This window comes from Myxocyprinus asiaticus, chromosome 37 (assembly GCF_019703515.2).
Source record: "Myxocyprinus asiaticus isolate MX2 ecotype Aquarium Trade chromosome 37, UBuf_Myxa_2, whole genome shotgun sequence".
Lineage (NCBI taxonomy): Eukaryota > Metazoa > Chordata > Actinopteri > Cypriniformes > Catostomidae > Myxocyprinus > Myxocyprinus asiaticus.
The window spans coordinates 34,023,138-34,049,738 of NC_059380.1; the positions used below are offsets into that span (position 1 = coordinate 34,023,138).

The 26,601-nt window shown below is 39.1% G+C and overlaps 1 pseudogene; it reads left to right on the forward strand.

Moving 5' to 3' along the window:
• Positions 1–26,601, forward strand: part of LOC127428023 (testis-expressed protein 264 homolog) — a 119,360-nt pseudogene that overhangs the window by 78,197 nt on the left and 14,562 nt on the right.

Below are 26,601 nucleotides of genomic sequence, written 5' to 3' on the forward strand. Positions count from 1 at the left end.
TCACGGCTTTAAAGGCACGGCTTTATCTCTAGTTATTTCCTGACGACCCTTGAAGCTAGCGTTTCCCATAATTGTCTCACTTATTTACTATGTCATAATTTGACATTTGATTTAGCCTCTGTCCCTCTCTACCTTTATTAAACTAACCATGATCCATTTTCATGCCCCCTCTCAGCAAGCATGCTGGAAAGACCTAGCAGGGTACCCACAAAGCAACATCCGTCCATGTACTGGTGGATATGTTAGATGCAGGACAATTGATTTTTTTTGCAATAGGTGTTGCATTTATAGTGCATTATTTTAAATGATGTATTCATAAGCCCCATCACACCGCCAGGGACTTTGTCATGGATGTCGCTAGTCTGTGAATTCGCTAGTGGGCTTTCCTACTGCTGTTGCTCTAAAGTTATTGGTGAACAGTAAGTCTGGCTATTTCTTTAGAAAATCTGATCACAGATGAAATAAAAGATTTAATTCTTATTTGACAAGGAATCAGTTCTTTTGCCTCTTAAAATGAACACTCAGCAGGGGAGAGTGTTTATATACCTGCAGCAGTGCTCAATGCATCATATTAACAAGATTAACAATCTATCTAAGTAACCGGTCGAGTCGCTTCACAAAATCTGAATCTAGTTCTGAATTTAGTTCTGGGTTGATGATGCAAGATGCACAGCTGAAGTACTTACTGGCTACGCAGCATGTCGAACTGTCCGACTCAAAAGGAACCGAATGAGCTGGTCCCACGAACTGTCGAAGTTTGCAGAGGATTACCGAGGATGTGTTCTATGTTCTGAGACGTTAATGGCAGTAGCTGAATAAAACATTAATAAACCTACAGATATTTGTTTATGTTATTTTTGAATCATTAACAAATATTTGCAAATGAAGGTCTTGAGAATTAAGTGGGCATTTTTACTTGTTGATGTTACTAATACAAATTACTAATAATATATTGGTTTTCTAGTTGTGTTTGTATGTGATGGACATTTTCAAGAAATCTGAATTTCATTAACTTATGTATCAACAACAACATACTAAAACAACAGTAAATGCAGACGACTAGAAGCCTGAGTCCTGAGACCGAGTTTGAAATGAACGAGTTGGACTCGTACAGGCTAGGTGGCTCTTACGAGTTACTAGACCAGTTATTGAACCAAAGAACCTGTTCGAAATGAATGAATCAAACTTACAGGCAGAATTGAAAGTCAGCTTTTTGGTTTTGTCCGACTCAAAAAGAACCTAATGAGCCGGTCCAGCTAACTGTCGAAGTTTGCTGAAGATTAACGAGGAGCCTGATGAGTGACCTGCTGATACTATGAGCATGCGTGTACCATATGAAGGCTTTTATGAAATCCCTATGGAAGAAATGAATTGGAAAAATACTTTCAAAACTAAGAATAAATAAAAATTGGGCGGCCACTATTGTGCTCAATAGCAGTGTCTTCGAACATAGCTCATCCAATCAGAAAGTGTCAGAACTATCCATTTTATTATAATTCAATTTAACAAAACATTGTTATTAAAAAGAAGTAAATAATATTAATGTTGTCATTGCTCTTTCTTTTCATCCCCTTGTTGTTCACTATCCATATATTAAAAAAATATACTGATGTGCGCCATCTCCTAAAATTCTGCAAAGCTAACATGCTTTACATCACCGCAATTTCAGTAAGTGGTTTTCACATAACACGGCAACTCTATCACCATTTCTTTTACAAAAGAAAAACAACAGTGTTTCCAAACACAGAGCATGTTTAGATTGCAATAGAGGGACGTCACAGACAATCTTAAAGCTACTCAATCACCATGCCAAATATTTGACTGGTTTCTCCATTAGCCATGCAAGGGCCTTTTCTTCTTGTCACTGACATGTCTTTTCGTAAATAGTGTGGAGTCTCTCTCTGCATCTTATCTTAATTCCCCTATGAGAGGTGCTACTCCTGGAGACACTGAAGATTGTGTGCACGCTTTATGGCAGTAGTCCATCACTGAGAAATTGCGTCCTCCTTGAAGATGCCAGTTGTTGTTTTTGATAAATTGGAAAATGAAGCCTACAGCATTGCAGTAAACAATACTAAAAATTGTATCAGCATAAATTAAAGGCCCAAAAATGCATCTGTTCTAAAAGGGCCAAGGACAGCAAGTGAAAAAACAATGCTAAATGCAAATAATAAAGTGCAACCAACCAAATAATAATGTATAGTTAGGAGAGCAAAGTAAAAAGGATTATCAGCTTATCATCTGTATCATTTAGTGTTGACGTCAAAGGTTTTGAGTCCATTCAAACATGACAGTACATGCTGCATGTTAATATGTCTAAACTAACACAATATTTGGCCCATAGTTTTTTTCCATGTGTAAGGCTGGTAATTTACACTTCCGTTGCTTACATTTACAAAGTTGTAAATTTTTTAGCCTAGTCTATGTCTTGTTAATATTTTTGCAGTTTGTTGGGTCTTGGCAGGTCATGTAATTTAATATATTTCAATTTCAGGGACATTTTTGTTTACTTGTGTACAGTAAGCAATTTTGGTACTGTGTTGGGTCACCACTTGATGTCCAATGTAAAATCTGTGTCCTGAAATCTTGAGAAGCACTGATCTTAAGTGTAGAAAAGGAATCCATGCTTATCATTCTCTCTGATCATCTCTGTTATTGTTGAGCAAAAAAACAAAGAAACATTTTTCTGTGTCTTTCTCTGCGAATTTCTGTGCTGTGTCTATAAGAAGGAACATTAATTAAAGAGAAATTCAGAGTAGAACTGCCATGTGAGACTGAACCTTTCCTCTTGAATCTGGAAGAGAAACTTTGACAGCTTCTCATCTTTGTCTGTGGCTCAGTCTTGTCTTCCACCATCACTTTTTTTTCCCTCTCCATCTGTTTTCCTTTCTTCTTGGAGTTTGCGATGACGCCTCTTTGCTTTTTTTCTCTTTCCATTTTCCTTACAAGTGTTCTTTTTATACACACATGTCCCATGTTGAGATGTTGAATCTAAGCTATGTACAGAACAGATTTAGAACCAGATAATGAGGGCCAAAATCAACTGAAAATAAAAAATAAAAAAACTGTTTAAATGTAAATGTGCCATTCAGAACCTCCACAGTGAAATAGATTTTGAGCAATAACAAACAATCATAAACCTCTCAAGACAGATCTACAGTGAGCTCCAATGGCTGTTAAACAATGGTACAGTTTATGCTTTTGTTGAAGCCATGAGTGAGTTTGAATTCAACTCACCTGTTCACATGTTTCTGGCGACTTGCTACACTACCCACAATCCTAAAGCGAGATCAACCAATCAGAAAAGTTTCTGTTTAAAAACAGAAACTCTTTGGAAAAGAGCTTTTGCAGGTTATCAGAGACCAGTTAGGTAACATTAAAGTGATTTGATTATATAATTTGCTGTGCTTTATGGGATAAATAGTTCATTCGTTCCCTCATAAATATACAGTCTCAAAGCTTTTGTCTTTTTTTTTGTTGCTGGTTTTAGAATACCTTTTTGCTTCAAAGCCAGCCTGAACTCATGAAAACTACATGACTATAATGAAATTTTTGGTGAAATGTAAATTTTTTTGGCACTAAAAGAGTGTAAAATTTTCTCCCAAACAGATGAGGTTTTTAAGGTTAATGGTATTTTGAATTTTAAATCAACAAGGCCTACCACCCTATCCTTAATTTTAAACTTAAACTGCCACAAAACATACATACAGTAGGGCCACGTAAGAATTTTGCTAAAATGTATGTATAGTGACTTTACTCTATGAGACCAGGTTGTTTAAAACTGTTGTAGTAATGTTGTCATTTATCTCAGAGTCAGCTGCCATGTTTCAAACAATACCTGGCAGTGGTGCTGGTGATTGATGGATATGAAACTTCTTCCTCTGCAGCTATATTTTGATTGTAGAGTACCACATGGGTCTGGGTACTGGTTAATTATCCAGAATCAATAGTTCAGCTATAAACCAATAAAACAAATTCCACAGAAGGGAACTGAATGATACAATTATGAATTGTGCATCAGCATTTTAAGTTGTACTGCACACCAAAGAAACCAAAGAAACTTAAACTCCTGTTCTTAATGATGATAAATTAGCTGACCTTTGATAAGTATACTGTAGATCCTTGCACAAACATTAGGCCCAATTTTGTAACCTAAGTGTTCAAATCAATAAATCAACCCACATTGTTTAAACTTGCTAATTTGTGCCTTTTCCATTTTCAAGTGACCAGAGCTCAGACAATAAATACATTGTTTTTGATATTGAGATATTAATAGTGTAATTAACATAACACCCCATTTTCCAGTCCCTAGACTCCCTACCATCTTCTGTCCCTGTTTACGGCCCCAGTCCTCTAGCTTTGTTTGTAATAGTGCATGCCAATCATCAGCATTAGAGAATTCGCCAGAAGAAGAGCACCATTGCGGGAAGATCAAAGTTTCAAATCATACCTGGTTTTTCAGACTTTGCATCTATAAGTGAGTTAAACGTTAAGTGTACAGTATGTAAATATAAAGGCAAGTCGGTGAGGAATCATTGTAATAATCTGATTTGAGATCTCAAAAGCTATCGGGTAAGAACAATGGTATAACAGGTTAGTCCTTCATTATTGCTTTATGTAGTTCATTTGTCAATGAATTTATTAGCGCATTTATTATTTCTGTTAACTATAATTGTTGCTTATACTTAGGGTTAAGGTTTTTCTTAAAAATAAATTGTTCTAAATAAATAGGGTAAATCGTCTCACTCCATTTGTGCTATGGACATGAATGATACCTTAAATAGTGCTGCTTGTTGAGGAAAGGTGTGCTATTACTTTTCTTTGTGATCAGACTTATGGGTTTCGGCTGGTGGACGATAAAACAGCAAAAACATCTTATAAACGTACATTGAAGAAGGGAACTGAGCCATATCCAGGGACCAAAATTATTAGTGTTACTGTATATAGGTGCGTTCTTTTGCCAGTAAGCAACCACCTAGTAACCACCAAGAGCACCTTAGCAACCACGCCAGTGTTCCGGCAGCGACCCACAACACACTAGCATCCTGGTGGCGAGTTTTGCATGGAAAGAATATGTAATAATTACTTTTTGTCCCAAAGGCAACCTTAAGTAATTCAGTTCCGATACCCTTATTGTTGTTTTAATCACCTTCAAACTCATAACTTAATCCATTCATGTCCTGTGAATTCTCACTAGCCCAAGGGTCAATATTTTTTTTCTTTTAAGCATTTCAGATGTTATAAATATATATATATATATATATATATATATATATATATATATATATATATATATATATATATATATATTATTGTAGATATGTAAATATTGATAAAATGTTTTAAACTGTAAGTTGCTTTGGATATATCACAATTAGATGTTCAGACTGGGTGCGTCAAAGACATTACAGCCAGACTGTGTCATACAGGTGTTGAAATCCTTGTCTAATAAAAACAGATGGTGGGGGATATTCAGTAAATCTGCAAAACAGAGATGTCCCCGGTGTCCCAGACTGTATGACTACACGTAGACATCTAAACATCAGGGGTCCCTGTTTTTTAGGGTGGTATAAAGGAGGGTGGTTGTCTGTGTTCGTTTGGTTTAATATGATTTCAACAAACTTAATTTAGCCTATCCAAATACAAATTCTGTCCAATCTGGTGATCCGTCTTTTAGTTTTTTTAGTTTTTTTTTTTTTTTGCAGCTCAACTCCTGCCATAAAAAGTTTTCTAATTTACATATTCAACACTTCTTAATATATTCATCAGCTTAATGAATAATGATGTAACATTTGACTGATGTTAACTAACACTGCCTGAAGTGAAACCAACTCATGCTCAAGGGTGGACACATGCTAGACCACCAAGGGGACTTTTAGAGGTTTGGAATTAATACAGTTTTGAAAATCATTATATTATTTGTTATATTATATTAAATTATTTTCCAAAATAACTTGAAACATCATTGCAAGTATGCATAAGCGAATGCTTGCCCAACACATAGCAAGCATGTGTTCCAATTGTATTTACTTAATGTGTGTTCTTGGGTTACTGTAGTGGAAACAATTAGACCTTTAAATTATTGTGCCATTAAATCAGATGTGTTCATATTCAGAAGCTGCAATGCTGACAGTTTAGCTAACGTTAACTAACTTGCTCAACAAGATTCTCTTCAAACTGTTGCCCTTGTGAAACAGATGGAAAGAGCAAATTGACTGTAGAACAAGTAAGTTAACACTAATACTAGCTATCGTGACAATGAATAATGAGTGTCAAATTTGCTGCAAATTTGAAGCAAGTTTGCCAGAACTCTTGATTTTTGTAAGGGTTCAGAATGCAAGAACTTGTTAATTCAGCATAGCTAGAAGTGTTTTCTGTTTGCGCAGACTAGCGTTTAGTGTATTTTGGTCCTTACATTTCCTCTGTGGTACATTTTATCAGTATGCATATTCCCTGGGAATCGAACCCATGATTGTTGCCATTGCAAGCACCTATTGACTTATTCAAACCTCTAGCATCCCCCCATGAGCCTCTTTTTTTTTTTTTTTATTAATTACTGGTCTGTTTGAATTGGTGTGATTTAGTTGATTTGTATCTAAGACTTTGATTAAAAAGATCACAAGACACAATTTTGTCTCAAAGGGAGGTTCTACATTCTCAATTGGAGCTTCTTAAAATGTTTTCAATTCAAATTAAGCGAGATTTGCTAGCTTTGATTAGAGGTGTGTGTGTGTGTGTTCAGAATAATATGGTAAGCTTTAAATGGATATGCAAGGGATGGAGAGAGCATTACAGTGGTCAAGGCATCATCAGTGTTAAAAGCCATGAGTAATAAGGGATAGAAGAGAGGAAAGGAAGGAAGAACATAGTAGAGGAAGTGTCATTATTATTATTATTATTAGGGGCCAAGCCACGAAGTGGTTGTAGCCCCTATTCTATCTGTGGCACCTATTGTTTTCGTTCTTCTTCTTCTTTTTTTCTTCTTTTTCTTCTTCTTCTTCTTCTTCTTCTTCTTCTTCCTCAATGGGAGTCTATGGCAGCCCTGTAAATGCTACATAAGAAAATGATGAAATTTGGCACATTGATAGAGGTGGGCATGAATAGCCCCCAAACCAAATTTGGGGTCTCTAGGCCACCACCATGTCAAAAATGCACTTTTCTTTTGGGCGTATCTTTTGAACAGTTTGTCCTAGAGACATAATTATTTCTGACATTAAAACTCCGCCCATTACAGTGGCTGCAATCTTGGATTATGATGTTTGTAGTTTAAACTTTTGACACCCTTTAAATTTGGTCTGATTAACCCAAACAATAGCTCAAAATAATTTCCAGACCGAGCCACACAGAAATGACTGTTCGGAATTTTGATTTTCGCTTTTGTTTAAAAGTAATGGCATCACAAATTTAACAAGGTCGATGTGAAAATGGATTTGAGGCTGTATCTCAGCAACCCTTTGTACTATCAAAACTAAACTTGGTATGCTTCATGAGGACCATGGTCTTATGGCACATGGAGAGTATTACAACAGCGCCACCTATGGGTAAAAAAAATTGCTATTCCAACTATACCAATTTTTCCCATATCAACTATACTATCCCTCCACGATATTTAAATTTATTTAAAAAAAAAAAGAGATATCTTTTAAATACATTGTTGTATTTCAAAAAAAGTTGGTATGCATCATCTACATCATGTCCTGATGATACTTGAGCAGTTGGAGACAGCGCCACCCATAGTTCAAAAGATAACCTACACTTGAGTGCTGACTCTAACCTCAGGAAGTCTCTTTGCCACTCAGTGTGTTAAAGCACTGATTTTAGTTCAAAAGGTTGTGGGTTAGAATCCCAGGGCAACAAGTGTTAGAGTTGATGTATTGTGTTTACTGAATAGTTGCAGGTTTTATCACAGATCATTTCTGTTTGCAGGTATACTTCTTGTTCTTTTTTGTCTTAATGTTGTTCTTCTGATATATATGGGAGTGATATCTTTTGAAAGGATTGAGTAGTTTGGAGACAGAATCACATGTAGTTCAAAAGAACATGGTCTAGCTTAGCATGCTAATCGGTTAGCATGGTAACTGTTGGGTTTTCTGTCTTATAAGGCTATTTGATCACAATGCTATCCATAGGGCAACATTAGTTTAACATGTTAATCAGCTAGCATGCTAATCAGTTAAATACATAATGACTAGTCTGTTTTTTTCTTTCTGTTGTGTTTGATATCAGCCATATTGGCTCGCCACCATTTTGAATACTTTTTTTTTTATATATATACAGCTTGACTCTCAGCTTGGTATGTTTCTTCAGCAACTGTAAAATCAGTGGTATGGTGCACTATACTGGTGTGCTGTGGATATTGAAAGGTTGCTGTTTTGAGACCAGCTTGGGTTGACTGGGAAAACTTTGAGCAATTGCAAAATACATTATGTCTGTTCTTTCTTTCTGCTGTGTTTGATATCAGCCATATTGGCTCTCCACCATTTTTAATACTTTTTTAAATTCAAAACCTGCTGACTCTCAGCTTGGTATGTTTCTTTAGCACCTGTGGCGATGTGGTCCATTGTAAGGTGCACTATACCTGTGTGCTGTGGAGGTTGAAAGGTTGCTGGTTTGAGACCAGCTTGGGGAAACTGGTAAAATTTTGAGTAATTGAAAAAATACATCATGACCAGTCTGTTCTTTCTTTCTGTTGTGTTTGATATCAGCCATAGCAGCACACCACCATTTTAAATATTCATCTTTTATTCAAAACCTGCTGACTCTCAGCTTGGTATGTCTCTTTAGCACCTGTGAAATTTGTCTGTTTCTGTCACTTTTTTGGTGACTTGTGAAGTAGTGTGGGGTTGCTTTGTATGTCATATTCATGCAATGTGTTGTGCTTACTATGGCGTAATGCTTGCCGTATTGGAGAATTTTGGAATCTGTTTACTGAATGGTTGCTGGGATTTTCCCCATGCAAATTTTTATTTTCCTCTTTGTTGAAAAGTTGCATGAATATAAAGTTGATCATGGTAACAGCTGTGCTCGGCTGTGATTCCTCTAAGCTTGGTATGTCTCTTTGTTGCCTGGCAACTCTGTGGCTGTGCAGTGTAGTGGAAAACACATTGAACTCTAAAATGCAAAGTCATGGGTTCAAATCTGTGCTTGATCTGTGAGATCTTTGGGTTGTGTTTAGTGTTGTGCAGTGGTTGTTGCTTGGCCCCGTAATTGCTGCTTGCAGCTATATTCTTATTATTAGTATTATTCTGGCCGGGAGTCTATGGCAGCCCTATGAATCGTACAAAGGAAAATGATTACATTTGGCACACTGATAGGGCTGGTCATGAATAGCCCACATACCAAATTTGGGGTCTCTAAGACATATTCTATAGCGCCACCACCATGTCAAAAATTCACTTTTCTTTTATGTATATCTTTTGAACTGTTTGTCCTAGAAACAAAATTATTTTTTGTCTGATTACTCTCCTCCTGATTATTAAAATGTATCCCTTACAATAAAACTCTGCCCATTGCAGTGGCCACCATCTTGGATTGTGTCATTTACCTTTAAAAAATTTCACACCCTTCAAACTTTGTCCAATTTTGCCAAACAAGGTCTCAAAATAATCTCCAGACCAAGCTGCACAGGAATGATGGAGCAGAATTTTGATTTTCGTCTTTGTTGAAAAGTTCAAACAGCGCAAATTTAATGAGGTCGACAAAAATCAGAGTATGCTTCATCAGGACCATGATCTGAGGGAACATGCAAAATTTGGGGGCAGAGCCACCTATGGGTCAAAAGATATGAAAAAGTGGCTATTTTTGATCGTAACTTTTATACTGTATGTCCTACAATCATGAGACTAGTGTTTATGGATTCCTTGGGTCATGAGGATTCCAACCATTAAAATTTTACCCATATCAGCTATAGTGCCTTTCCACCATATTGATTTTATTTTAAAAAGTGATAAATATTTTGAATGCATTGTCAGATTTTAATGAAAATAGGCAATTTAGGGGGCTTGCCCCTGTCATTGCTGCTTGCAGCTATATTATTATTATTATTATTATTATATTGCAGGTATTGAATTTGCCTGGAAGAGTGCTTAGAAATTTATTTTGTAATATGAAGTAGTTGGATTGAAAGATGTTGAAACCTTATCCACAATTTTTTCCCCCTTTGTCTATATCTACTAGGAGAGAAAGTTGTGTGCACATCCATTTCTGGAGATCTATCGAGGGGGAATGATCCTCTACATGACTCCTCTGGCCAGACAGGGTGATTTTTATGTTCCTGAGGTCAGAGAGGCCCAGAGGTGGTTAAAAGAGACTGAAGAGGATGGGAGGACAGATATCACAGGTAAACTAGTGACTAATTTGTCTATTAGCAGATACTTTCTTATCTAAAGCAACTTTCAGTACATTTATTTCAGTGACAGTAGTTTAACAGAACCATATTTTTGACTATCAGCATAAAGAGTTGTCCACTTTGCAGCTTATTCTGGCCAAGAACTGCCCACTTATACAGGAAGAGACTTTCTGACGACATGCAAAGCAACCAACCACAGTTAGTTTCCATGTTATGTTTAAAAGTGAGGAAATCTAAAATTGATGCTACCATAATAATTGACCAGTGAACTGTGTTTGAATATGAAGCAGCTCTTGGGGGGTTCCCTTAAAGGGATAGTTCACCCAAAAATTAAAATTCTCTCATCATATACTAACCCTCATGCTATCCCAGATGTGTATGTCTTTCTTTCTTCTGCTGAACACAAGTGAAGATTTTTAGAAGAATGTCTCAGTTCTGTAGGTCCATTCAGTGCAAGTGAATGGTGGCATAAAAGCAGCATAAAAGCAGCATAAAAGTAATCCAGTGACTCCAGTGGTTTAATCAATGTCTTCTGAATCAATCCAGTTGGTTTTTGGTGAGAACAGACCAAAATTGTAACTCATTTTTCACAGAATATCTTGACGGCAGTCCAGGCACGATCATGATTTCAAGCTCGATTACACTTCCGATATTAGCGCCATCTAGCGCTCTGCGCATGTGTCAAGCACAAGGAAGTGCTTTGAGCTAATATCGAGTGTATTTAAAGATATTAAGGGAGATATTGAGATTTTTATTAAAGATATTGAGAAAACAGCATGTGGTGCACTTGGGCATGTTTTGAATTTTCCAACGGAAAGAAATCTTGGATTGACTGGAACAGATAATGGACAATGTTGGGTTGTGTCTGCGAAATAATTAAAACAGATATAGTTTTATGTTTCTAGTATTTTAGCTTAGATTAATCACCAGGGGGACCCCTCAAGTAATTTTTTTTTTTTTTTTTTTTTTTGCCTTATGGCAAAAAAAAATCCCCCACAATTCGAACACTGCCAGTTAACAATAAAGGTATAAAATAGCTAGCCAATCAGATTTGAGTTTGTGATTTTCAGGAAGCTTTTACCATTATTGCTATATGTATGTACACTGTACAGTCAGTGATTGGTCCAGGACTTGCCATCTAAGACTGACACTATGCAAATATTTCTTCTAAAAAACCTTGAACAAAGTGAATTAATAAAGAGCACAGTGATAATAAAGTAATTTATAGTATAACTGTTGTGGAATTCAAACCTGCAACCTTTTGGTTACTAGTCCAAATCTTTAACCACTAGGCTAAACCAATCCCTAATGTTTAATAGGTAATAGGCACCTGCTTTCAGCTTAATACGTTTATATTTAGCTAGAAGAGTGTGTTTTACTGATTGACGTTTAATGTCGTTTAATAGGAATTAATCACCACCTTATGGAATTTTGGTGTGTGTGTGTGTGTGCGTGCGTGCGTGCGTGCGTGCGTGCGTGTGTGTGTGTGTGTGGACCAAAGCCCAGGGGTACTGTTGTGCAAAATGAAACAGGTGAGCTGCTTGTGACCTAGGGGTGTGTTGTCCACACCAGCTGTCCTGAAGCATGTGTATCTGTGTATGTGTGTGTTCTAATAGTTCCAGATCCACCTGTAAGTCTGTTACCATAAAACAAACACATAATAATAAATATAATAAATGATAGGAGAAGACTAAAGCAGAAAAGAGTGTAGATTAAAGGACAAATTTGAAGTCCTTAGATCTGTTGGTTTATTATGTTCTAATGTGATGCTAAATTTAATATGTTTTACAGCATGTTTTGTTCCTTCTGTCCTCTCCTTATTCAAGCACACATTTGATACTGCAACAGGACATGCGGACCCTAATGCTTATCCAAATTTAGCCTCTGAATTTTAAGCCAGAATGAAATCAAAATCGTTTTTACTTTCTTAATACACGTTTCTGGTTTTATTGTGCACGATTCACCAAAGAATGTTATTTCTTAAGAAAAAAAAATGTTTGTCTTTGTAATCTCTTATTAAAATCTAACAACTTACTCAACATCTGAAACAATCACCTTGGCCGCACAGGCTACACATTAATCAGTAGCCAAATAGATATTTAGGCATTGTTTTAGCAAACTAACATTCAGGTAAGTTTCCAGTCTGGTATGGAACACCCACTTTTCAACATCCAATCAATTCCTGATGTATATAAATGAACTTCCATAATTGTTTCCGCATTGACCATCCTTTCGCACTCATTAGTATGTCATATGTGTTGCGAATGCTGTTTTGTGCTGACTTTAAAGAGACATGTTGCGGTCCCTAGTGTTTAAGTTGCCGTGTATTTCTTTCTATATCTTCTAAATGACTTCTGAGAATGGAAATAAACATATCTGTATGATTTAGTAGTGTACACAACACTACGATTAAACAATTTTTAAATAGATTTTGTGAAATAATTTTTCACCTTTTAATAAGCAGAATCCTGCCAACTGTATACCTTATTTTTATTTTACTTTATTTGGGCCCAAGCACTGAAAGTGCGGAAGCCCTATTGTTCTTCTAAGGATTATTATTATTATTATTATTCTTTCAAGGTTTTCGGTATTTTTGGGGTACTTAACATGCATGAAATCTATTGAAATTTTGTACACACATCAGAGTCGTCGGCTATTAGGGCTGGGCAAAAGTGGGTGGGGGGGTGCAGTGTGGGCTCTGTAGCACCCCCTTGAAAATGTACATGTATGGGGGGCTCTGTAGCACCCCCACTGTCACATACAGTCACCAAAATTGGTACATATATAGTTCTCATAAAGCCGAACAACTTTCATCCTCACAGTCATTAGCTCCGCCCAACAGGAAGTCTGCCATTTTGTATTTTGTGCAACGTCATGCCAAGACATTGTAGTTGCTAAATAGTGAATGGATTTTTTATATTTTGAGCAGTGTCGCCATGCAAAGCAATACATTTATGGTGAAAAATTTAAAACAGGAAGTACCTTATATCTTCGGTATTCATTGTGTGATTTTGATGAAAATTCAGCTGTATGTTTGGTAATGAGGGCTGATCACATTGATGCAGCTATTATGGGTCACAGTCATAGCGCCACCAACTGGCAGCAGGAAGTATGGCACTTTTAACAGACTTTGAAATAGCCCTCTTGTATTTACATGAATTGCTTCAAAATTCTTTAGAATAATGTCAAGACACTGCTGATGTAAATTTATAAAATAATATTTGATATCTTAAATACTGCTGCCATGGCAGTTTATTGTGCAAGTGAAAGCAGTTTTTAAAGTGAAATAAAAAAAGCTATTGAAGTTTAAGTTTATTGTAATGAAAATGTACTGCACAAACATTTTATTTTTATATAAATAAAATATAATAAAAATATCAACTGAAATGGAAAAATACCAGAAAATCAAAGCCATGTCTAACTCAGCTCTGTTCCAAATTTTAGCAGTACCAGAAATGTCTAATTGGGGACAGCCAAGCTCCATTGGTGAATGATTCCCAAAAGACCACATCTCAGTCCCTTGCAATCGCAAGAATTCTTGCAAATTCAACCAATCTCCACATTATTTGCAGTAGCTTGCCATTTTTTATAATTCCCGCAAATTTTCCACAAAAAATATAAATCTGAGGGAATCCCATCGCTTTCCTTCATGTTTGACAGTGGCAAAAAAAATGCTTGAAAAGCTTTAAGCAGTCATGACACATCCAAATGCACAGCTGCCATTGTATCATCTCCATAGTAACAGTGTAAGCGTCTCCACCTCGTCTCCTTCACGTTGAGCGTTCACTATCAAAATCCTTGTATAAACATTCACGGGACTACAGACAGCACACATACATCACAGCTAGCGTTTAATCATCATCCTGAGCGCTGCGAATGAGACACAAAAACCTGCGTTTATACAAAGAATCCCTAACATTCACTTAAAATCCCCAAAGTTGTGTAATAAAATGTGATTAGAATTAGAAGTGCTTAATACAGTAGGCTAAGAATCTGAAAATGGCAGTTTATGCTGAACAATTTATATGCTGAAAGTATATGTTCATAAATATTTTTACTGATATAAAAAGGTCACTTATATAGATATATACAATATCCTTTAAATGTCAATATGACAAAAATGGCAATTTTCAGATATGTAACATATTTTTTTTTAAATTTGTGGAATTTAAATGTGTACATAAATGCTCAAATATATGAACTCTAATTGTATTTGTTCGTATATGGCCATATACCCAGTTTAAATATCAGACAATGTAAAAATGGCAACAGGCCTAATTATTGAATCCTCATTTGTGTTTTTAGTTTATAGATTTATTGTACGCCTATTTTAAACTTAGATACCTTTTCTTGCATTACCTAACTGCACTGTAATTTGATGACCAATCTTTTGTCATGGCAATGTAACTAATTATGTTGTGACAACCGGAAAAGTTAAATTCCTGGATTAGTTGCCACAACGTAACTTTGGACAGGGTTGGGAGGGTTACTTTTAAAAAGTATTCCACTACAGATTACAGAATACATGCTGTATAATATAATTTGTAATGTATTCCGTTAGATTACTCAAGGTCAGTAACGTATTCTACTTCTTCAGCACTGGTAGATTTTTTCACTTGTTTTGACTATAAAAACTCTGCCAGTACAGTAAGACAAAATACACATGTTAAAAATACATTCTCTGAAAAACCTAAATATCTTATGCAGTGTTGTTTCTAAAACAAGATTAATCAAATTGATCTTGTTTTAAGGATTTTTAGATTGTTAGAGAAACAATACAAAAATTATTATCAAGAATATGATTTTTGCCCTAATATCAAATGTCTTACTAGAAAAAAGAAATTATGATCCAATGTGAATTTTCTTGTTAAAAAAATATTATCATGTGCATGTGCATTAAAAACATGTGCATGTAAAATGGCTAGAAATAGCATTTTAGCTTAGCGTAAAGCTGAAAATTTACACAAGGTTTATTTCTATTTCTTCTGCTCCAAACTCACTTCAAACTTACTTCTATGTCTGTTCATATGAACGTAACACATCATAAGAAAGTGTTTCACCGCTGTTCAAATGCACTTTGGATCACATCATTTATATGTATACATTTTTCAATCTGAAAGGACTAAATATTAAATGAAACAAATGACAATAAAATGCAAAATAATCTCTTCTGTAATCAAAATACTTTTTGAATGTAACTGTATTCTAATTACCAATTATTTAAATTGTAACTGTAGTGGATTACAGTTGCTTATTTTTTGTATTTTAAAGACATAATCCTGTTACATGTATTCAATTACTCCCTAACCCTGACTTTGGAACAGTGCCAGTCCGTCATGATGGCGTTGTGGCAACGTTGAGGATCAATAGTTGTTTGTTGGTAGCCAACTGGTAATTTTTGCTTTTAATAATTATTCTATGGGCGGACATGCAGTAGTCTAAACTAATTTATGTCCATATTTGCCCAACACAATTTAAAGGCTATTTAAACAAATGTGCATATGAATAACAAATGCAGAATCAAAGTTAATGTACTTCATTTATTTTGACAGAGAACAAAGAAAAAATGCAACAATAAAAGAAATTGGTCCACTTTACCAGTTACAGGGTCTCAGTCCTTTTTGCATTCACACTCTGTGTCATTTGTGGGACCCAGCCCACTTTAAAAAATTTTTATTGTATATATTATAATTATTAGGGCTATATTTAATGTTAAGAGTACAAATAGCTCTATGTATTAATTAGAAGATAATATAAACATGTTTAATGCTCTCAAAATGAATAAGCAGCATAAGAGCATGTGTCTATATTCAATAAAACTTAATTTATTGATCTTTGGCATCAATATTATGTAATTCTATATTATTACAAAGAAAAGTAATGTAACAGAATTGAATGCATTGTATGTTTTTTTTTTTAAATACTGGATTTAGGGATGGTCACATGACGCCATGCATGGTTTGGACGTGTGAACAGCGAGCTCTGTGCACTTTGCTAGTTTTGATACTTTTTGTGTCATAAACCGGTGAGATTCAATACACACTGATAACTGTTCTAGGAAGACAATATGTCAAAGAATTCAAAATCTTAAGGCTCTGGAGACATTAAAAGACACCTACATGCTCAAGCTGATGCCCCTCCTAAGGCCTCGAGCCAGGGAGACGATTGGGCCGGAGAGGTTAAATTCGGTGAGAATTGCTGAACGTATTAGCAATGCTGACGAAGGTCGTTGCTGACTTGGAGGATCTTGCTGCAATATGTTGATCGATCATGGCCATGGAGACTAAATGCACTGAGGTGGTTACAAGAGTGGCAGATGTCAAGAAACGGATCGATTTTCTGGAGTCATCGGAGAGGGAATTATCTGCTAAGGACCGAGGTAGACTTGGAGTGCATCTGGGAGAAGCTAGAGGATATGGAGAATCGTAACTGGCGGAATAATGTCCGAATTGTTGGTATTCCTGAGGGAGCAGATGGTCAGAATATGGTGGAATTCCTGGACGGGCTCTTTCCGAATCTGCTTGACATAACAGGCCATAAGCTGGAAATCGAACAAGCTCAAAGGGTTCCGGCTCGGCGATCCGCTGAGGGAGACAGGCCCGATCAATTCTGGCCAAATTTCTGGCCATATTTCCGATAAAAATCTCGTGTTACGTGAGGCGTGGAGTAAAGGAAGGCTTTCTTGGAAGAACCACAGCATTTTCTTGTTCCCAGACTTTGCAAATTCAACAAGAGAGAAACGTGACTGATTCAAGGAATGCAAAAAAACTCTTACATTAACGGAAGGTCGCTTTTGGGGCGAGATACCTATTGGCGCCCCTGTTCTGGGGGGGTGAGGGAATGTTTGGAGAGCATGGCAGCGGTCTCCTCTTTGGCTCCCCTAGGATTCTAAAAAACATCAAGTCTACATCTAGAGATGCAAGGGTACGTCTGATGCAATTTAAGATTTTACATCAAGTCTATTGGACCACCTCTAGATTATATAGGCTTGGTCTTAAAGACACACCCACCTGCTGGTGATCCCAATCAGAAAACAGGGACACAACCAATGTTTTTTGGGGATGTGTTAAGATCCAAGAATTTTGGTTGAGGTTTCAGAGCTGTGTGATGTTGTTGGTGTGATGTACTGGACACTCAATTGTCATTATGTTTGGGGGGAGGGGTTTAATGTATATAATTGATTCCGTATTTTATGTTGTGTTTGTTTGTCTTATGAATGTAATCAAAAAAATTGTTAATAACAACAAAAAAAAATACTGGATTTAGAGGTAAAATTCAGCATTCAATCATGGTAGATTGTCTTATTTATTACAAAGAAAAGTAATGTAACAGAATTGAATGCATTATATTTTTATATAAAAATACTGGATTTAGAGGCAAAATTCAGCATTCAATCATGGTAGATTAGACTTATTAACGACAAACAATAAGATTAATCACAATTTGTTTACAACCCCAATTCCGAAAAAGTTGGGACAGTATGATAAATGCAAATAAAAACAAAAATTAGTGATTTATAAATTATATTCACTCTTTGCTATATTGAAAGCACTACAACTACACATTATATGATGTTTAACCTTGTGAATTTCATTGTTTTTTAAAAAATGTACAGTCATTTCAAATCAGATGATTGCAACACACTCCAAAAAAGTTGGGACAGTCGAGTGTTTACCACTGTGAAACATCACAATTTCTTCTAATAACACTTATTAAGCATTTGGGCACTGAAGACACAAGTTTGTTAAGTTTAGAAAGTGGAATTTTCCCCCATTCATCCAGTATGTAGGTCTTTAGCTGCACAATTGTACGGGGTCTTCATTGCCGTATGGTGTGCTTCATAATGCACCACGCATTCTCAATTGGAGACAGGTCAGGACTGCAGGCAAGCCAATCTAGCACCCACACTCTGCTTACACAGCCATGCACTTGTAATCCATGTGGTTTGAAGTTGTCCTGCTGGAAAATTCCAGGACATCCCTGGAAAAGACGGTGCTGGACGGCAGTATATGTTGCTCCAAAATGTGTAAAAATCTGTCTGCATTCATGGTGTTCTCACAGATGTGCGAGTTACCCATGCCATGGGCACTGACACACCCCTGGCACATACAGGCACTGGCTTTTGGACCTAACGCTAATAACATCTTGGATGGTCCTTTTCCTCTTTGGCCCGGATAACACAATGACTGTTTTTCAAAAACTTTTTGAAAAGTGGAATCTTTGGACCAAAAAAACAGTTTCACTGTTCTACTTTACATCTAAAATGAGACCGACCCCAGAGAAGTCGGCAGCGCTTCTTGACTGTGTTGATGTAGGGCTTCTGCTTTGCATAGTAAAGTCTTAACTTGCATCTGTGGAAGCAGCGGTGAGTGGTGTTGACTAACAAAGGTTTACTAAAGTTATCCCAAGCCTATGTTCATGATATCCATTACAGATGAATGTTTTTTTAGACAGTGACGTCTGAGGGATCAGAGATCACGCACATTCAGAAGTAGTTTCGTCTTGCCCTTTACGCACAGAAATTTGACCAGATTCCTTGAAACTTTTAATTATATTGTGCACTGTAGAGGATGAAATGCCCAAAATCCTTCCAATTTGTCTTTGGGGAACATTGTTCTCAAAATACTGGATTATTTGCTGAAGCATCTGTTGGCAAATTGACAAGTCTCGAATGATCAAATATATAAAAATGTAAAATGTAAAAGCCTGAATGGACCATTTTTATATTTTCCTTAAAGTGAGAATCTACTAACAACAAACAAACAATTTACATAACAGTGAAGCATTAAATATCTGATTAATTTAAGGATAAATAGCTTTCCTTGCCATGATGACATCTCTTCTTAATTTTCACAAAATTAGAACAAAAATCTGTTTATTATGAAAGGCTCATAACATGCTGATTAATGAAGCTAAATTTAGATGGAAAAAACGTTATAGTCTTAAGGCGGCACATTAACTTGTCCTGACACAAACCTGGCTTAGCTGAACCGGCTGAATCACATATCAGACAGATGAAGATAGTTTCACTTTACATAATTTTTGTTTTCTGCAGTGTGTTTAAGTGAAAGATGCCAGTATCTGTAGCGGTGTCTCTGCTACTGTTGTTAAAATAACCGCACCTGCAACTCGTACATATAGTAAATTAGACTTTATGCGGCGCCTCATGTCTATAGCGGGGAGAGAGGCAATACCCACGGAGAGGGAATAAAGTGAGTAGCACTGAATGTGCTTTATTCCCGCTCTAGAGAGAAATATTTCTAGTCCAGGTGTACTCAATTGGCGGACTCCGGTTTTAATATGCATCTCCCTCAGTCATATCCATAGAAACAAAGCGAGCGGCTCGTTGCGTCTCTCCAGTGCTCGCATTGTCATTTCCTGAGTACTGGAACCTGTCAGGGCCAAACATATTTGGCATTACACGAATGGGAAATTCAAGTGAGCCCGGAGCGCTTTTTGTTCACAATGCACATTATTAGTGAACCGAAACAAAAGCTGCAAGCGAACCGTACTCAGACCACCTCCCAAGATGGTCTCATCTTGATTTGCTTTTAAGGGGTCTGAGATCGTTTGGTGTGTTCACATATGGGCCAAAAATCCCCCGAACTGAGCTCAGACCACTGAAATGGACCAAGTGTGAAAACACCCTAAGACTGCCTCTGTAGCACCCCCATTTTCACCTACAGTCACCAAAATTGGTTCTCATCAAACCGGACAACTTTGATAATTAGAGTCATTTGTTCCACCCAACAGGAAGTCAGACATTTTGGATTTTTTGAATATTGCAGTCTCTGAACTTTTAAATACTCCTCCTAGGAGATTCATGGGACTGTCACCACATTTAGACAATATTATGCCAAGACATTGAAGATGCTAAACTGTGAACAGATTTTTAATATATCGAACTGTGTTGCCATGGTGAGGCATTAAATTAATGGCAAAAAATGGGAAACAGGAAGTGTCTCATATCTTCTGTGTGCAATGTGTGATTTAGATCAAAATTGAGATGTATGTTCAGTCTTGGGGGCTACAATTCAGTTACATGGATGTGACTATTTTGGGTCACATCATAGCACCATCACCTGGCAGTCGGAAGCGTGGCTCTTACAACAGACTTTAAAATAGTCCTCTTGTATTTACCCAAATTGCTTCAAATTTGTTTAGAATAATGTCAAATGTCAAATGCATGTGTCTACCTTGCATTGTTTTCCGAAAGCCACTGGGTGGAAATGGACCCATGGTGCTTGGGCCCGTCATCGCTGTTTGCAGCTATATTTTTACTTCATTTTTAAGGGAACAGATGTGTGTCTTTTCTGTGCTTATTTAAAGTATTTTTGATTGAGTCCAAGCAGATGTCTGCACTGTTTAAAATTTGCTGAGATCTTTCACTGCAGCTGTAGTCTCATTTATGAAACATATTTTACTTATGTTTGAACGCTGTGTCAGCTATGCATTTCCAAGCAGATATTTCAAACAATGTTGTCAAGTCATGTTTAACTTGTCATGCTGAAAGAATTGCCATATTTTGCTGAACTGGTATGAAACTGACCCCTCTCTTTTCAGACTTAAGCTGTCAACATCTGTTTACCTGTGAAAGATGCTGTTCACGGAACTGCAGCAAAATGATTTTCATCAAAGTGGCATATTCCACAGAAATGTACATTATATATACAGTGCATTCAGAAAGTATTCAGACCTGTTATGTTGCAGTCTTATGCTAAAATGCTTTAAATTATTTTTTTCACATTAATTTACACTCCATACCTGTTACGATCGCTGGCAATGACAGGCAGACGAAGACAATGATGATGTGAAGAACCCAAGTGCAGTTTATTTACAGTGGCATCCAGACGTGAAACATAAAACTTAAACATGAACTTGACTATACTTGACTAAACTTGACTTGACACAACGCTACACAAACAATACCTGACCCAGGACAATGGCAAACATCAGGGCTAAATACACAGACATGGGTAACAAGTAAACAAAACAACCGATCACAAGACTGAACTAATAATAAGACAATGAATCATGAATCAATGACATAACAGAACTGATAACAAGATAACAAGACTTATGAACACAAACCAATGAGAACAAAACATATGGAACGAGAGGATCAGGGACCAGATCACATAACATGGCGATGAAACAGGGATTAAACTTTCAAAATAAATGACATGAACACAAAACATGAAAAAAACACATTAACGTGACATATCCCCCCACAAGGGGCGGCTCCTGACGCCCAAACAAAAATACATGAAGTTCAATAGGGAGCTGGTGGGGTGGCGGGGTCCTTGAGGCGTGGCCTGGCGAGAAAGGGCGTGGGGTGTGGCCTGGCGAGACAGGGCGTGGAGCATGGCCTGGTGAAAACAGGGTGTGGAGCATGAGACCAGAGCAGAGCCAGTGGAAGATGGAGCCATGAGAGGCTCGAGGGGCAGAGCCATGGAAGGTGGAGCTGTGAGAGGCTCGAGGGGCGAAACTGGAGAACTGGGAACCCGGAGAGTAGCCAAAGACTCGAAGGGCCAGGGTGGAGCCGGAGGCTTAGAGGACCAAGGCAGGGTCACTTGACATAGCAGATGTGGTAACATGGCAAGGCAGGGCCACTTGACGTGGCAGACGTGGTAACATGGCATGATGAGGTAGGAATGGCAGCATGGCATAACGTGGCCACTGAGGCTTGCAACGCTGGCTCTGGCATGGACGAGGCTTGCAGTGCTGGCTCTGGGATGGATGAGGCTTGCAGCGCTGGATCATTGGCTGTGGCATGCGTGGGCACTGGCTCGTTGGCCGTGGCAGGTGTGGGCATTGGCTCGTAGGCCGTGGAAGGCATGGGTGCTGGCTCGTTGGCCGTGGCAGGCGTGGGCACTGGCTTGTTGGCCGTGGCAGGCATGGGCACTGGCTCGTGCAGCAGAGGCAGGCATGGACCTGGATCATGGAGCAAAGGCAGGCCCTGGGTGTGGGCGCTGGCTCTGGGACAGACGAGGCTTGAAGCTCTGGCTCTGGGACGGATGAGGCTTGCAACACTGGATCGTTGGCCGTGGCAGGCGTGGGCATTGGCTCGTAGGCCGTGGCAGGCGTAGGCGCTGGCTTGTTGGCCATGGCAGGCGTGGGCGCTGGCTCATTGGCCGTGGCAGGCGTGGGCGCTGGCTCGTGCAGCAGAGGCAGGCATGGGCCTGGACCATGGAGCAGAGGCGGGCCTGGACTGTGCAGCAGAGGCAGGCCTGGACCGTGGAGCAGAGGCAGGCCTGTGACATGGCATGGAGCAGATTGAGGCTTGGCTGTGACAGGGTATGGAGCAGTCTGATGCTTGCCTGTGACATGGCATGGAGCAGACTGAGGCGTGGCTATGACATGGCATGGAGCAGACTCAAGCGTGGCTGTGACATGGCATGGAGCAGGTCGAGGCATGGCTGTGACATGGCATGGAGCAGACTCAGATGTGGCTGTGACATGGTATGGAGCAGGCCGAGGCGTGGCTGTGACATGGCATGGAGCAGATTCGGATGTGGCTGTGACATGGCATGGAGCAGACTGAGGCGTGGCTGTGACATGGCATGGAGCAGACTGAGGTGTGGCTGTGATATGGCATGGAGCAGATTTGGATGTGGCTGTGACATGGCGTGGAGCAGACTCAGGCATGGCTGTGACATGGCATGGAGCAGGCCAAGGCGTGGCTGTGACATGGCATGGAGCAGGCTGAGGCATGGCTGTGACATGGCATGGAGCAGGCTGAGGCATGGCTGTGACATGGCTTGAACCAGACTGAGGTGTGGCTGTGACATGGTATGGAGCAGGCCGAGGCGTGGCTGTGACATGGCATGGAGCAGATTCGGATGTGGCTGTGACATGGCATGGAGCAGACTGAGGCATGGCTGTGACATGGTATGGAGCAGGCCGAGGCGTGGCTGTGACATGGCATGGAGCAGATTCGGATGTGGCTGTGACATGGCATGGAGCAGACTGAGGCGTGGCTGTGACATGGCATGGAGCAGACTGATGTGTGGCTGTGACATGGCATGGAGCAGATTTGGATGTGGCTGTGACATGGCGTGGAGCAGACTCAGGCATGGCTGTGACATGGCATGGAGCAGGCCAAGGCGTGGCTGTGACATGGCATGGAGCAGGCTGAGGTGTGGCTTTGACATGGCATGGAGCAGACTGAGGCGTGGCTGTGACATGGCATGGAGCAGATTGAGGCTTGGCTGTGACATGGCATGGAGCAGGCCGAGGCATGACTGTGACATGCATGGAGCAGGCCGAGGCATGGCTGTGACATGGCATGGAGCAGGCTGAGGCATGGCTGTGACATGGCATGGAGCAGGCTGAAGACGTGGCTGTGACATGGCATGGAGCAGGCTGAGGCATGGCTGTGACATGGCATGGAGCAGGCTGAAGCGTGGCTGTGACATGGCATGGAGCAGGCTGAGGCATGGCTGTGACATGGCTTGAACCAGACTGAGGTGTGGCTGTGACATGGCATGGAGTGCTCTGGCTCGGCAACCATGATGTGGGACCCTGGCTCGGCGACAATAACGTGGCACTCTGGCTCGGCGACCATGACGGGGGACCCTGGCTCGGTGACCAGGATGTGGGACCCTGGCTCAGTGACCAGGACGTGGGACCCTGGCTTGGCAGCCATGATGGGGAACTCGGTGGCCATGATGGGGAACTCGGTGGCCATGACGGGGAACTCTGGCTTGGTGGCCATGAGGGTGGACGGCTCTGACATGGCAGTCACTGTAGGAGTGCATAGTTCCTTCTCAGCCACTCCTACAGTAAAAGATGAACCACTCAATTGTAGGGCTAAATCAATGAACTGAGCCAGATTGAGGGTAATTCGACTGTCAGGCATCAGGGAGGAGACCAGCTCATTCAGCCCAAAATGGAAAAAGTCCTTGAGGGCAATATCATTAAAGGCCACCTGGCAACAAAGTCCACAAAACTCCTCAACATAATCCTCCAGGGGACGATTCTCCTGACATAGGCGCAGGAGCTGGACTGCTGAGTTCATAGTTAGGTCAGGTATTCTGTAATGATCGCTGGTAATGACAGGCAGATGAAGACGATGATGATGTGAAGAACCCAAGTGCAGTTTATTTACAGTGGCATCGAGACGTGAAACATAACAAAACATGAACATGGACTTGACTATACTTGACTAAACTTGACTAAACTTGACACGACACTACACAAACAATACCTGACCCAGAACAATGGCAAACATCAGGGCTAAATATACAGACATGGGTAACAAGTAAACAAGATAACCAATCACAAGACTGAACTAATAATAAGACAATGAAACATGAACCAATGACAAAACACAACTGATAACAAGATAACAAGACTCATGAACACAAACCAATGAGAACAAAACACATGGAACAAGAGAGGATCACATGACGGAACAGATCACATGACATGGCAATGAAACAGGAATTAAACTTTCAAAATAAAAGACATGAACACAAAACATGAACAAAACACATAAACGTGACAATACCCCATAATGACAAAGCTAAAACCAGATTTTTGATAACTTTGAAAATGTATTAAAAAGAAAAAACTGAAATATCACATTGACATAAGTATTCAGAACCTTTGCTATGACACTTGACATTTAGCTCAGGTGCATTCCATTTCTCTTGATCATCTTTGAGATTTTTATACACTTTGATTGGAGTCCACCTGTGGAAAATTCAATTGATTGGACATGATTTGGAAAGGTACACACCTGTCTATATAAGGTCTCACAGCTGAAAATGCATATCAGAGCAAAAAACAAGCCATGAGGTCAAAGGAACTGCCTGCAGAGCTCAGAGACAGGATTGTGTCGAGACACAGATCTAGGGAAGGCTACAAAACAATTTCGGCTGTATTGAAGATTTCTAAGTGCACAGTGACCTCCATAATTCTTAACAACCAGTTTGGAACAACCAGTACTCTTCGTAGAGCTGGCCGCCTGGCCAAACTGAGCAATCAGGGGAGAAGGGCCTTGGTAAGAGAGGTGACCAAGAAACCGATGGTCACTCTGGTTGAGCACCAGACATCATGTGTGGAGATGGGAGAAACTTACAGAAGGACAACCATCGCTGCAACGCTCCACCGATCTGGGCTTTATGGTAGAGTGGCCAGACAGAAGCCTCTTTTCAGTGCAAGACACAAAAAAGCACCCAAAGGACTCTCAGACAATGAGAAACAAGATTCTCTGGTCTGATGAAATGAAGATTGAACTGTTTGGCCTCAATTCCAATCATCATGTCTGGAGGAAACCAGGCACCACTTATCACCTGCACAACACCACCCCAGTGGTGAAGCATGGTGGTGGTTGCATCATGCTGTAGGGGTGTTTTTTAGTGGCAAGGACTGGGGGACTGGTCAGGGTTGAAGGAAAGCTGAACGCATCAAAATACAGTGATATCCTTTATGAAAACCTGGTCCAGAGTGCTCAGGACCTCAGACCGGGCCAAAGGTTCACCTTCCAACAGGACAATGACCCTAAGCACACAGCCAATGACCCTAAGCACACAGCCAAGAGAACTCAAGAGGGTTTGGGACAACTCTGTGAATGTCCTTGAGTGGCCCAGCCAGAGCCCGTACTTGAACCCAATCAAATATCTCTGGAGAGACATGAAAATGTCTGTCCACCGACGGTCCCTATACAACCTGACAGAGCTTGAATGGCAGAAAATCCCCAAATCAAGGTGTGCAAAGCTTGTCGCATCATACTCAACAAAACTTGAGGCTGTAAACGCTGCCAAAGGTGCTTCAACTAAGTACTGCGTTAAGGGTCTTAATACTTATGTCAATGTGATATTCACATTCAGTATTTTCTTTTTAATAAATTTGCAAAGTTATAAAAAATCTGTTTTTTGCTTTGTCATTATGGGGTATGGAGTGTAGATTGATGTGAAAAAATTTAGCATAAGGCTGCAACATAACAAAATGTGAAAAAAATGAAGGGGTCTAAATACTTTATGAATGCACTGTATATACACTATATATATATATATATATATATATATATACTGTCTCCCTTTAAAACATATAAATACTGTATATATACAGGATATTATAAATATATATTTATATTTCTCAGCATTTTGATGATATTTAATATACAGTATATTTCAATATGTGCAGTATTTGCTCTGAAAATTTGGAGGACTCAGTGTGCCATATTAATTAATAAATCCTTCATTAAAAGCATCAATATGTATGTCAATATACACTATATTGCCAAA